The 13,860-nt window shown below is 50.3% G+C and overlaps 1 protein-coding gene across 13 annotated transcripts in view; it reads left to right on the top strand.

Annotated features, from left to right (window-relative positions):
* TRERF1 (transcriptional regulating factor 1) overlaps nucleotides 1-13,860 on the top strand; it is a 225,583-nt gene that overhangs the window by 139,841 nt on the left and 71,882 nt on the right. For all 13 annotated transcript variants that reach the window (XM_062186120.1, XM_062186119.1, XM_062186117.1 and 10 more), the window contains one exon: nucleotides 13,122-13,236. The gene's annotated coding sequence lies outside the window, so the exon portion shown is untranslated. The remainder of the gene's footprint in view (nucleotides 1-13,121; nucleotides 13,237-13,860) is intronic.

Genomic DNA, 13,860 nt, shown 5'->3' with positions numbered 1-13,860 from the left:
CGTTAGCTTCCATCATGGCTTTGAACATCTCAGATCTTGCAGCTCATGCAGCTCTCAGCTCAAGTGACGCCTCCTTGCCCAGGCCTTTCCTGAGCATCCTGTGTGACCAGTCCACTCTGGTGTGTCTGTATTTCTCTGTTTTGTTATTTTTAAATCCTCCTTAGAATCCCTCTGACCTCATTGCCCACCACTTGCTTCCTTCTCACTATCCCAGCCACACCACCAAATTCTCCTGGCTCCTCTGTCACATCAGGGTCTGCCCACTGCAAGGCCCTTGCTGGCCTCTCTTCCTGGGTGCTCCGTCCCCCACATCACCCCACCATTTGCTCACCTCCCTTGGGTCTTTGCTCAGGTGTCACCGTCTTCAGGAGGCCCTCCCTGACTCCACTCCATCTCATGCTTTATTTTTTCCATAGCATCTCTAACCATCTAACATACTATTTAATTCCAGTTCTTTATTTTTATTCTCTTTCCCCATATTAAAATGAAATCACTGTGAGACCAGGGAGTTTTGTTTGCTCACAATTGCACGCCAGTTACTGGCAGTAAATGCCTGGTGTGTAACGGTGCTCAACAGATGCTCTTCAGGATGCTTGAGCTGTATTTTCCGAGGCCTGTTAGGACCTCTGCCCCAGCATACGTGTGGATGTGTGAAAACGCCTGGTGAGCTTGGCTTCTTGTTGTGAAACTGGGGGGCTGAGCTGATAAAGAAACTGCAGTCCAGGTAGAGCCACGCTCTGAAGCATGCGATCTTGTGAGTAGGGGCGCTCACAAAACACCCAGCCGTGAACTTGCTAATGCTCTTTCCTTTGCTGGCAGTAGCCAGAGTTCGTCATTATTGTTATGATTATTTATTTTCATCTATTTGAGAAAGACAAGAGAGAGAGAGAGATCTTCCACCCACTGGTTCACCCCCAAATGCCCACACTAGTCAGGGCTGGGTCAGGCTGAAGCCTGGACCCGGAACTCCATGAACTGAACCTGCTGCACCACAATGCCCGCCCTACCTAGGGTTCTGACTTTGGCTGCAAATTATGGGAGGGGGCTTTAAAATACTTGTGGACATGGGCAGGCATTTGATCCAGAAGTTAAGTTGCTTGCAATGCCCCCATCCCATATTGGAGTGTATGGGTTCAAGTCCCAGCTCTGCTTCGTATTCCAACTTCTTGCCAGTGTGCACCCTGGGAGGCAGCAGAAGATGACTTAAGTGCCTGGGTCCCTGTTACCCAGGTGGGAGAGTTGGATTGGGTTCCTGTCACCAGAGTTCTGGGGACCACAGAGCCTAGGTATCTTCATATTTTGAAGTTCTAGGTCTTTCAAGATGCCTGTTAGTGCCTTGTATCATAAATAGTACGAATACGGGAGCCTCATATTTGCAGTTACTGCTACCGGGTCTCCTCTCTGCCTCAGATGCCTCCGAGCTGAAGCCATTCCTTGGGAAGCACCGAGAGGTGCCGAGGCCCAGACGATCTCGGGGTCCAGAGTGGATGTCCAGGCCCCTGACCTACACTGCCTGCTTTTTGTCTTGGATGCCTGTCTAGTGGAAGGAGGAAGTCGGAACTTCACTTCACCAGAGTTGACAGGGCGTGCTTGCCAGCCTGGAGACAAGCAGAGGGTGCTGCCCCCGGGGTTAATGTTGCAAGCTAAGGGTAGACAAGGGTTTATTATTATTGTTGTTGTTTGAAAGTGGGACAATCTTTCCCATCCCCCAAAGCCCACAGCAGTTGGGACTAGACCCGCTAGGAGCACAGAGCTCAGTCCAGGTCTCCCATGTGGATAACAGGAACCCCAAGTCCTTGAGCCCCAACCTGTTGCCTCCCAGGGTGCTCATTAGCAGGAAGCCATTTGGGAGCAGGGGTCTTCAAGTGGCTCACGGAAAATGCGTATTATGAAAAAATCAGGCATGAATTTTTGCCTGGGTTTCATTTTTTTTTTTTTTTGCACCAAAATAAACTTATCTTTTAATTCCATTCTTCCACAACTTTTCAAGACATTCTTATACTTGCTTACTTGTGTACTGTTGCTCTCCCCTGCCGGACTTCCAGAACCACAAGGGCAGAAACCTTTTGTCTGATTGATTTACTGCTGCGTTTTCAACACCAAGAGTACCCGGCACATAGCAGGTACTCAGCAAACACTTTGACATAAGCGGGTGGATGAACAAATGACTAATTTTTTTTAAAGATTTATTTATTTATTTGAAAGGCAGAGTTACACAAAGAGAGGAGAGGCAGAGAGAGAGAAAGAGAGGTCCTCCATCCACTGGTGCACTCCCCAAATGGCTGCGACGGCCAGATCTGGGCCCATCCGAAGCCAGGAGCCAGGAGTTCCTCCAGGTTTCCCACGTGAGTGCAGGGGCCCAAGGACTGGGGCCATCTTCCACTGCTTTCCCAGGCCATAGCAGAGAGCTGGATCAGAAGAGGGGCAGCCGGGACTAGAATCGATGCCCATGTGGGATGCCGATGCTTCAGGCCAGGGCGTTAACCTGCTGTGCCACAGTGCCAGCCCCTGACTAAATCTAACCAGCAGCCGGTTGTGTTCCAGACATGAATGCCAAACATGAGCTTCTTCCTTTCCTAGCCCTCAGGACTTGAAAAGTAGGGACTTTTAGCAATGAGTTCATGGATCATTCTGGAAACCAAGGCTTCTTATTCTACTTCCATGGCAACAACAGACACCTTATAATTCAGACACCAGCCCCGCAGGGTTCTGGACTTGGCGAAGGGGAAGGCACTTCAGTCTCACTGGTCTCCTGCTGCAGGTTGTACTGAGCCTGCCCATGCTTTCTGGAGAACTCTTCAGTTTCTCAAACCAGTGACGTTTGGGCCACCTACTTCTTTGTTGTGGGGAGCTGTCCTGTGCTTTTCGGGGTGTAGCAGCATCTCTGGCCTCCACCAAGTAGAGGGTAACAGCACCTCCAGTTGTGACAACCAAAAATGTCTCCAGACCCTGCCAAGGGCCTGTGAGGGGCCAGACCACTCCCAGTGGGAGACCCTGCTGCTCCGCCATGTGCAGAAAGCCCCGCCCACACAGAGAGCTCTTCCTGGGTGTTGGCAGTGCTGAGACGGAGCTGCCCCGCCCTGCAGAGCCCTGTCCTACAGAACTCTGCACTGATGAGAGCGTCCATTCTGTGTGGGCCAGCATGGCAGCCACCAGCACACGTGGCCAGGGAGCGTGTGCACCTGTGGCCGCTGTAACAGAAGAGCTGAGGTGTTAAGTGTACTTGGTTTTTTTCCTTTTCTTTCTTTCTTTTTTTTTTTTTTTTTCTGACAGGCAGAGTTAGACAGTGAGAGAGAGAGACAGAGAGAAAGGTTTTCCTTCCATTGGTTCACCCCCTAAATGGCCGCCGCAGCCAGCACTGCACCGATCTAAAACCAGGAGCCAGGTGCTTCTCCTGGTCTCCCATGCGGGTGCAGGGCCCAAGCACTTGGGCCATCCTCCACTGCACTCCCGGGCCACAGCAGAGAGCTGGACTGGAAGAGGAGCAACCGGGACAGAATCTGGCGCCCCCAACCGGGACTAGAACCTGGGGTGCTGGCGCCACAGGCGGAGGATTAGCCAAGTGAACCACAGCGCTGGCCCCTCAAGTGTACTTGGTTTTAATTTAGAGAGCCACTGTGGCTAGTGGCGGCCCTACTGGACAGCGCAGGTGTAGAACCTGAGCCTCTCACACGAGTTATCTGGGGATAGCAGGGTGTGATTCAGCAAACTCAGGGTGAGAATCTGCATGAACTCCCAGGGGCTACTGAGCTACCGGACTGAAGACCACACTTGAAAGAAGATGGTCTATGATAAAGGGCACGGTGCACACAATGGGCTTCAGAAAGTCCATGGGAAACGTGTATTATAAGAAACCATGCCCACCTGTCAGAATTTTTGAACCTAAAGAAATTATTAAATTCCATTGTTCATGAACTTTTTTGAAGACTGCTCATACAACTTGTACATCCCTTATCCAAATGCTTGGGATTTGGGATTCTTTTTGATTTTGGACCGTTTTCACACACACAGTGAGATAGCATGGGGGCAAGACCTCAGTCGTAACACAGAATTCATTTGCAAGTCATTCACCTTATATACAGACAGAAGGTAATTCTATACAATATTTTAATAATTCAGGGTGTGAAACAGTTTCATGGTGTGGCGTTGTCCACTGGTGGCACCCTGTCACCACTCAAGTCATTCCAGATTTTGGATTTGGGGATTAGGATTTTTGGATTTTGGATTTGGATTATTTTTGGATTGTCACAGCAGTGACATTTCTGCTACCCGGAAGAGCTGTTTGAAGGACACAAAACCATAATGTAAGATAATGGGGAAAAAAGGTGGTTTGTGGCATCATACAGATACCAGCTTGGATCTGTTGTTCATTGACTGTGTGCCCTGGCCAATTTACTTGGCCTCTCTGAGCTTCCATCTCCCATCTGTAAGATAAAACAGAGCTCATCCCTCCCTTGCGGTGGGGTTCTGAGAGCATCTATCTGCAAGCACCAAGCCCAGTGCCTGGCACACACTTGGCACTCGGTAAGTAGCTGCCGTTGTTACTGATTCGTCCGGCATAGTCTGCAAAGGTCTGCCCTGCCTACCAGGTGGTGTCAGGGGGCCATTTGTCTTGGAAACACCCAGGGTGGAAAAAAAGCAGGTCCCGAGCCATCCTAGACCTGAGTCAGAGTCCCTCATGGTGGCGCTTCGCTCATTTCTTTGCAATGGGAGTAAAAGTCACAAAACATGGAGTTAGCCACTGGCTATTTAAAAGAATACAAGCGGGTAGCATTTAGAGCATTCACGGTGTTCTGCAGCCTCACCTCTGTCTGGTTCCCAGGTGTGTTCATTGCCTCAAAAGGAAACCCCATGCCCAAGAAGCAGTCACTCCCACCTTCCTCTTCCTGGCAACGAATCTGCTTCCTGTCTCAGTGGACCTACCTCGCTGGATGCTTAAAAAAAAAATCCTATAATCTGAGGGGACTTCAAACAGTTTGTAGAAAATGCAATTATTGGGGTGGGGGGCAGTGTTTATTGGGGCCAGTGTGGTATTACAGCGGGTGAAGGCACCGCCTACAATGCCAGCATCCTGCATGGGAGAGCTGGTTTGCGTCCCGGCTGCTCTGGCTTCCAATGCGGCTCAATGCTAACACACCTGGAAGCAGTGGATGATGACCCAAGGGGGACCCCTGCCGCCCACGTGGGAGTCCAGGATGGAACTCCAGGCTCCTGGTCTTGGCCTGGCTCACACCCCTGTTGCAGCCATTTGGAGAGTGAACCAGCAGATGGAAGATCTCTCTTTGTTTCACCCTCTCTGTGTCACTCTGCCGTTAAAATAAGTAAAAGACTTTTTAAAAATGCTTATTTTGGTAAAAAACTTTTATAAATTCATACATGGGAAGGGTCTGGCAAAAATTCATGGAATGTGTATATTATGAAAAAACTATGACCAGATTTCAGAGTTTCTCTGCCCCTAAATAAAGTTTTAATTCCATTTTCCTGGGGTTAGCACTGTGGCACAGTAGGTTAAGCCTCTGTCTGCAGTGCCAGCATCCCATATGGGTGTCAGTTCGAGTCCCGGCTGCTCCACTTCCCATCCAGCTTCCTGCTAATGGCCTGGGAAAGCAGTAGGAGATGGCCCAAGTCCTTGGGGCCCTGCACCTGCGGGGAGACCCAGAAGCTCCTGGCTCCTGACACCTGGCTCTTGGCTTCTGACTGGTCCAGCTCCAGCCTTGCAGCCAGCTGGGGAGTGAATCAGCAGCTGGAAGATCCCTCTCTCTCTTTCTCTGCCTCTGCCTCTCTGTAACTCTGTCTTTCAAATAAATAAATAAATAAATAAATCCTTTTTAAGAAATTAATTTCCCACAAATGGTTTGAAGCATCCTTCTGTAGGATTTTTTGTGTTTGATTTCTTTTCTCAGCATAATGTTTTCCAAGTTCATCCATGTTGTTACATGCATCAGTATTTAATTCCTTTACATAGCTGAGTAATATTCCATTGTACGTATTTACCAAATGTGTTTATCCATTCATTGGTTAGTGGACATTTGGGCTGTTTCTACCTTTTTGATTGTTGTGAGTAATGCTGCCAGGTACATGTGTGCGTAAGGTTTATTTCAATGCCTGTTTCTCACTTCTCTGGGGTATGTGTAGCCAGGAGCAGCGTCACCGGTCCCCTGGTCATTCTGTTACCCTTCTGGAGAAAAGGTTCTCACAACGGCTGCACCATTTCCCGGTTTTATGGCAATGCCTAGGGGTTCCAGTTTCTGCACACCTTGCTACCATGGGTGATTTACCTCCTTTCTCCCTGTCCGCCTGGGGCTGACCTGGAGGGCTTGGCCTAGCCCAAACTGGCTTTGAACCCTTGTATTTTAATAAAATTTAATGTGCAATTTTGTGCAGTACCTCGTTATATTTCATGGTATAGCTGGGCCTATTTTAATTAAAATTAGGAGATTTCCAGGAGTGGGCATTTAGGCTAGCGGTTAGGATACCAGCATCCCACATCCAAGGGCCTGGGTTCCAGTCCCAGCCCAGGCTCCTGGCTCCAGCTTCCCACTAATGCAGACCTCGAGAGACAGCAGTGATGGCCCCAGTGACTGGGTCCCTGCCACCCACTTGGGAGACCTGGGCTGAGTTCTGGGCTCCTGGCACCTGCTCTGGCCCAGTCCAAGCTGTTGCAGGCATTTGGGAGAGTGAAACTCTGTGTGTGTGTGTGTGTGTGTGTCTTTGCCTATCAAATAAATAAACAAGAGAGAATTAGGGGATTTCACGGGCGGTATTCCAGTGTGTCTCGGGAGCACATCAGTGTTGGCCTGTGGCTCTGAGGAGGAAGGTGATAAGCCAGGGTCAGGGGACAGAGAGTGCTGGAGGAGGATTCTGCAGAAGGGGCTAGCATTCCACTTTGACAATGAGGACTTTGTCCAAAATCTCTCTTCTGGAACATCCTCAAAATTGATCTCTAGGGTGGAGACCAACGTTGAAACGATACATTGTATACACAAGCAAAGGGAGCAAGATCTTCCTGTAACTCCGGGAGCCACCAAGATTGCTCTAGGAGGGCCAGGGCGTCTTCTTTAAATTGGGAATTCTCAGCCTTCACCACACCTTATACCACCTGATGAGCTTTACTCTTGCTTAATAGGTTTGTGATATGACCCAGGCATCTGTAGTTGTTGAAGCTCCCCAGGTGTGCAGTCAGGTTAGAGACCTGCTGGGCTAGGCCAGCAGACACAATAGTAAGAAAAACTGACATTGGCTGGTAGAGACACAGGGTACCCAGGAGATGTAACACACCCATCGCATGATTAATCGCAACTGTGATGGGTGCTGCTACACACTGGGATTCTGGAGGGTGGGCTCTACCTCACTGAAGCTACAACTTGAATGAGGCGTGGACAGTGAGGGAGAGCTGGGGACAGAGCATCCAAGGCATGGGGGGACCAGCGTGTGCAAAGGCCCAGGGATAGGAGCAAACTCGGAGTGTCCGAGGACCTGAAAGACTAGCTGGTTGGGACCGTGAGCAAGGGGCAGGAGGGGAGAGGAGACAGCAGATTGCCTTCCGAGCCTACCTGGGCTGAGTCCATCCGACATGCTGTGAGCATTGGAGCTGCTCATTTTGATGTGAAAGGCCCAGATGTTCTGGAACGAGCAGATGTGTGCAGATCGGCCTGAATCTCCTAATGGTCTGGGCAGGAACTCTCTGCTCCAGGGCAGGATAACCACCACCCCCTCTTCAGCCTTCTCTGGGGAGAGTTAGGGCAGGAGAAGAAGAGAGAGTTGGATGAGTTTAGGAGTTTTCCTCACATCTGAAACGCTTCCCGGCTTCTTTTGAAAAATTCAGTCTGCTTCGTCGACTGTGCAGAGAACTCATTCATGAGCTGGGCGGTCCCCAAAGCGGCCGTGGGCTCGGACCTCTGGTCGCAGCAAGCCCTCCCTGCGCGGCGTCTCGGGGGCTCCAGATCCTGTTTCACATTTATATCCTCCTCCTGGTTCACTCCCCAAATGGTCACAACAGCCAGGAATGGGCCAGGCTGAAGCCAGGAGCCAGGAGCTCCATCCGGGTCTCTACTCCACCCCACTAGCCTCAGCTTTTTTTTTTTTTTTTCCTTTTTTCTGATGTGCTGTGGGTGGCAATGGAGGGAAGGCTCACCCTTCATTTGGCGCCACTTCCCTTCGCAGAAGCCCTGGGGTTTGCATCCTGGGCCCCGCTCACCCCCCACCTTCTTGGGGCTGGAGCCCCTGCCTGCAGAGCCTTTGCTCTGTTGCAAAGTTAGCTGGGAATCCACGGCCTCATGGCCCAGAGGAGCCGTCCCGTTGGACGTGGGCTCCTAGATGCCCCTTTAAAGTGCCCCTGTCTGTATATTGAAGTTTTCCCTCCTCAAGACTCTTCAATCTTCATTTCGCCTTCTCTCCCCACAGCACAGTGGGGTACGTGTTATGCACAAGGGAATGCAAGGCTCAGACAGTGGGGTAGTGGCAGGGTGGCACTTGCCTCCGTAGGTCCTTGGAAAGTCGCACAAGCTTCCAGGGTTATTTCCTGTTGGCCGCATGGAGAGAAGACTAGATTTCCATGCCCATAAATGGTGTAGGGGTGAGGTTGAGAGAGGTTTTGGTGCTGCCCTGGCTGCACCACTCACTTTTGTGGCCGTGGGCGGGTCATTGGGCCTCAGTTTCCTTGCTTGTAAAAGGGCAATCCCAGCAGTGAGTGTTGTAAGTGTTAGTGGCACCATCTGGGCCACCCCAGTGCCATGCCTGGCCTACATCCGGCCTTGGAGGTGTGTCTGCTGTCCCACCCCCTCTGCCCTCTGATGTCCTGTGCTGGCTTCTGGCCTGAGTCCTCCAGATGGTTTCTGGATTGGGCTGGGACCCTTGAGGGCACAGGCTGAGAAATGTTGAGTCATCAGGACTTCTGTTGACTGTCACGTGGAGGGAGGGGTGTGAGCATCCCCAAGCACTAGTAATGGCTGCCACCTATCCAGGGCCTGTCAGGTCCATGTGGGACCTCCATTCTCTGAGCTTCCTGAGACGCCTGCAAACAAGGCATTGCTTACCCCCATTTTGTAGAAGAATGAAGTCATGCAGCCGGTGCAAGGCGAGGCCACATGAGCCCAGATCTGCTTAGGGCCAAGCTCTTGTTCTGTGCATGAGAATTGTGTGACCTTCCTACAAGTGGCACGTTCCAAGAGGCTTCTCCAGCAGTAGCTTTATTCACAGAATCTTCCTCCACATCCCCAAACCCATGCTCACTGCCAGTCTTTCAGCAGCATTGACCACCGGCCACATCGAATTTAACCAAGGTTCCACTGTTGCAGAAAAAAGTAGCTAAGAACCCTGAGACGTGGATGCAAGGTGACCCTGGTTTTGGATGCCTCCTGGCGGCTCAGCATATGAGGGCAAATTCAGCAGATCTGCACATCATGTGCCTGATTTGGCCAAGGTCGTGTCTTGGGTGCTTTCTTGGAAACTCTTCCCATCTCTAAGGCCCTTCTTGGGTACCACAGTGGCTGGGGCATGGTATAAGGTCAGGAACCAGTGTGATCCTCCTTCAGGGTCTCCTGTCACAGCTGGGGCAAGCCAGGCTACTTCCCATCCAGGACCTTGCACAGGCCGTCATTGTGTGGGCAGCTCTCTCTCTGTCCTGTCCCTCCTGCCCACCTGACTTTTCTCCGCTCATTTATTCCCGGAGCTCAGAGTAAAGGCTCGTTCCTTGGGAAGGCCGACCCTTTTCCATGCCAGTCTGCCCACTGTCACTGTGTTTCTCCACAGCACCACTGCTGTAGTTACCTGCTTCTAATTTATCGATGTTGACTTTCCCCGTTAGATTATAAGCGCCATGAAAGCAGGGAACCCATTGGTCTCACTCAGCTGTGCCACACCATAGGTATCCAGGCAACACTGGATGGATGAATGGTTTGTTGAATGGATGGATTGAGTTAGCTAATTCCCTTTCCTTTTCCTTTAGACAAAAACCTCTTCTGAGCTGGAAAGGGGAATAATTATCTGTTTATATGTCTCTTTTGGGCTTCTTACTTTGAAGAAGGCCCAAATCTAGATTTCTTTAAAGTCTAGGGGCCAGCACTGTGGCACAGCCTCTGCCTGAGACTCTGGCATCCGATATGGGCACCAGCTGGAGTCCCAGCTGCTCCACTTCTGATCCAGCTCCTGCTAATGCACCTGGGAAAACAGTAGAATTTGGCCCGAGTTCTTGGGTCCTTGCACCCATGTGGGAGACCCCAGAAGAAGCTCCAGGCTCCTGGCTTCAGCCTGGCCCAGCCCTAGCCAACACGGTCCTTTGGGGAGTGAATCAGCAGATGAAAGATCTGTCTTTCTCCCTTTCTCTTTGTAACTCTGCCTTTCAAACAGATGAGTAAATCTTAAAGAAGAAGAAAGAAAGAAAAAGACATCTGGAGTCTAGCCATGCACTTGACATAGAGTCGATGGCCAATTAACACTGGCCATGAGGTTGACTAAGCTTAGCTCTCCACCACTGGACAAGCAGTTCCAAGGACTTGGGAGACTCATTTCCCCACATCGAGGGTAAAGGGGGAAACTGAGTGAAGCACCTGCCAGCTTCCCAGCCTGCCGTGGGCCCTCGCAGCGGCCTGGTACTCAGGTTGCCAGTTCCTGCAGTGACTTCTTTGTACATAAACAGTTACTCCCCATAACCTGCTTTGTGCCAACAGTCAGAGATAATGATAACAATCTTTGTCACGTTGCAGACATTGCCTCAAAAACATTCTGTTGCTATAGGAATGTTCGGGATGGGCTTCTCGCTAGAATTTCATGAGTAACAAACTCTAAAATTGCAGATGATTTAGTGTGAGGCAGGAGTGAGAGTGGATGTATGTTTGCATTAAAAAACACACACACACAAAACAAACAAGCCTTTGAAATGTGAAGCTCTTCTGCAGTTACGCTCTCCTATAGTTTAAAATAGGAACTACTTAAAAGCTGAGAGTTGGGAGGAACCAGCACTTTCTCTTAAACATTCAAATGGGTGAAAATGACTTTGAATGCTGCCTGCAAGTATGAAGACACTAGGTATTCAAGGGCTTTTTTTGGAGCTGGCTGTCAGAGACAAAAGATTTCTCAATTTTAAAAAAATCATTTTTATAGCATTAAATAGTAGGCATGAATACCAGCAGCCTTCTTGACATTTTGAAGATAATTTATTTTCTGAAATGTCCCAGTCCGTGTTAATAGATGACTGTTCTCATTCAGGGAGGCGGCTTCGGCCGGGGTTGCCATAGGTAGGGTTGGGAAGTTCAGGGTGGGGGCGGACAGGGATCCAGGGACAACTCTCTTGTGAGCCTCACTCTTTTGTTACTCGGGTACTTCAGAAAGCTCATGGGAAAATGGAATTAAAAGGTAAGTTTGCAGAAGCAGGTGTTTAACGTAGTTGTTCAAACGCCTGCACCCCCTATCTTGGAGAGCCTGAGTTCGATTCCTATCCCTGGCTCCTGGCTCCAGCTCCCTGCTAATGCAGACCCTGGGAGACACTGGCTCAAGTAATTAGGTCCCCACCATCCATGTGCAAGACCTGATTTGAATTCTGAGCTTCTGGCTTCAGCCTCGGCCCAGCCCCAGCTATTGTCAGCGTTTGAAGAGTGAACCAGTGGGTGACAGTGTTTTCTCTCTCTCTCTCTCTCTCTCTCTCTCGCTTTCTCTCTCTGTATTTTTCTCTTTGCCTCTCTGGCTCTTAAATAAACAAAAAAATATTCATTTTAAAAGCACAAGTTTATTTTGCTGCAAAAAAGAATTGTGAAATCCATGCATTATATATATATTTTTTTTTCATTATACATATTTATTTGAAAGGCAGAGTTACAGAGAGAGGGAGAGACAGAGAGAGAGTTCTTCCATCTGCTGGCTTCCCAAATGGCTGCAACAGCTAAGGCTGGGCCAGGCTGAAGCCAGGAGCCAGGAGCTTCATCCAGGTCTCCCATATAGGTATAGGGGCCCAAGCACTTGAGCCATCTTCTGCTGCTTTACCAGGTCATTAGCAGGGATCTGGATCGGAAGAAGAGCAGCCAAAACTTAAACCAATGCCCATGTGCAATGCAAGTGTCACAGGTAGCAGCTTTACCCACCGCACCACAGGCCGGTCTCCCACAAATGTTTGGAAGTCCCGTGGCACCTCAATACAGCAAGTTGGTGCTGTCCCCTTCTGCAGCCCACCTGGGGCTACACTTCCCTGCCCTGGTTCTCTTTTTGGGAAAAAGTCTCCCAGTATTAACATTTTGCAGTCCATAGAGGGAAGAGGAAATCATTTTTATTTGCAGCCTCCCTCTCTGAGCCAGGATCCCAGCAGTCCCCTTAGGAAGGCGTTGCTGCGTGCAGAATGAGTGCTGACCGCGGCACGGCCACTCAGCCACGGCCTGTGGCTCGGCACTGCCTGCAGACTGCCTGCCAGCCCATGAAATAGACACAGCAATTAGGAGTAAGCGCTTAGGGATTCTCACACCAATTGGACAGAATGGTCTGTTGAATCCAATCATTAAAAAGTAGGCTGATCCTTTGTATGAATATTTCATTTTTCTAGCCACTCATTTGTATTGTGTCTCATGAAAGTATTCATCCTAATAGTTTCCAGCAGTCATTGCTCCTCTGAGAAGCCCCGAGTCACAGTCCTCGTGAGCTGCCGCCCCTCCCCTGTGGGGCAAGCAGGAGGGTGCTTCAGAAAGTTTGTGGAAACAGGATTAAGGATAAGTTTATTTGAGCGCAGAGTTTTTCTGAAATCCATGCATGTGTGAGGTCTTCGGAAAATATGTATTAGGGGAAAACTATTCACAGATCGCAACTTTTTTTGGTACCAAAACAAACTTATTTTTTAAATTCCATGTTGTCATGAACTTTTTGAAGAATGCTTATAGGCTGTTGAACAAATTTGGGGATCGGCATCTACCAGATAACGCTGTGACAGATCAATCTCACTCTCTTCCCCCCCTGCCCTCCCCCCCGACTGTTTCTGTCTGGTTCATGTTCATGGTCACCTTCCACAGTGCCTTGTCTGGCACACTGCAGGCTTCCCCAGCGCAAGCGTGTGGGTGGGAGCAGCTCTCGGGCAGGAAGGTGGCTGATGGTGAGCCAGGAGCAGATGATGAGGATGTAACCGTGCCTTCTCCTTGCCCCCACAGAACCAGGTCGCCTCTTCCCACCTGCCCAGCAACATGAAAGCAGCATGACCGACCAGCCGCAGGAGAAGCCCCCAGCACCAGGCCACCGACTCAGCCACCTGCTGCGGAGGTCCAGGTAAGCTTGCTCTCCTTCTCCCAGAAGGTGGAGACATTTCCCCTGTGGCCAGTTGTGTGTGCTTCTGTCATACCTCACCACAGGCTAAACAAATGGAAGGCGGAAGAAGAGCAGGTGTGGGGCAGAAAGGGTGCTGCATCGAGTGTCTGGGGCGACGGGGTGCCCAGGATTCCACCTGTTGCACCAGCGGCCTTGCACGGGTCTCTCGGGGATCGAGTGTCTTGGGAATGTGGGATGAAGGGATGTCTTGGGTAGGCTGGAATTGGGAAGACCACTTGGCCCCTGCGCTGTGACTCCCAACACACCAGACAGACCTCTGTCCCACATAGAGGGAGGAGGGGCTTGAGATGATCAGCCAGACCCCTTCCCAACAGTGTCAGGTAGAACATTCTTCCTGCGTTGGGACACCTTCTGCCTCTCTGTAACTGCCGGCTTTGGGTGTGAAGGTGGCTGTCGCGATTCTGCTCTTTTTTCTTGTACGGCTTCTTCCTAGAGACTTTATCCTCTCGTCCCTTCCCAGTTGGAAAGGGCTCCGTTACTGCCAGCGTCTGCCCTGACAGCTGCTCATCCGACCTGTGCTATCGTCATCAGAGTTGCTCACCATCCATTGTTGAGTGTATATGA

The sequence above is a fragment of the Lepus europaeus genome, chromosome 3 (genome assembly GCF_033115175.1).
Source record: "Lepus europaeus isolate LE1 chromosome 3, mLepTim1.pri, whole genome shotgun sequence".
In the NCBI taxonomy this organism is placed as follows: domain Eukaryota; kingdom Metazoa; phylum Chordata; class Mammalia; order Lagomorpha; family Leporidae; genus Lepus; species Lepus europaeus.
This window is presented reverse-complemented; position numbering and strand designations above follow the sequence as displayed.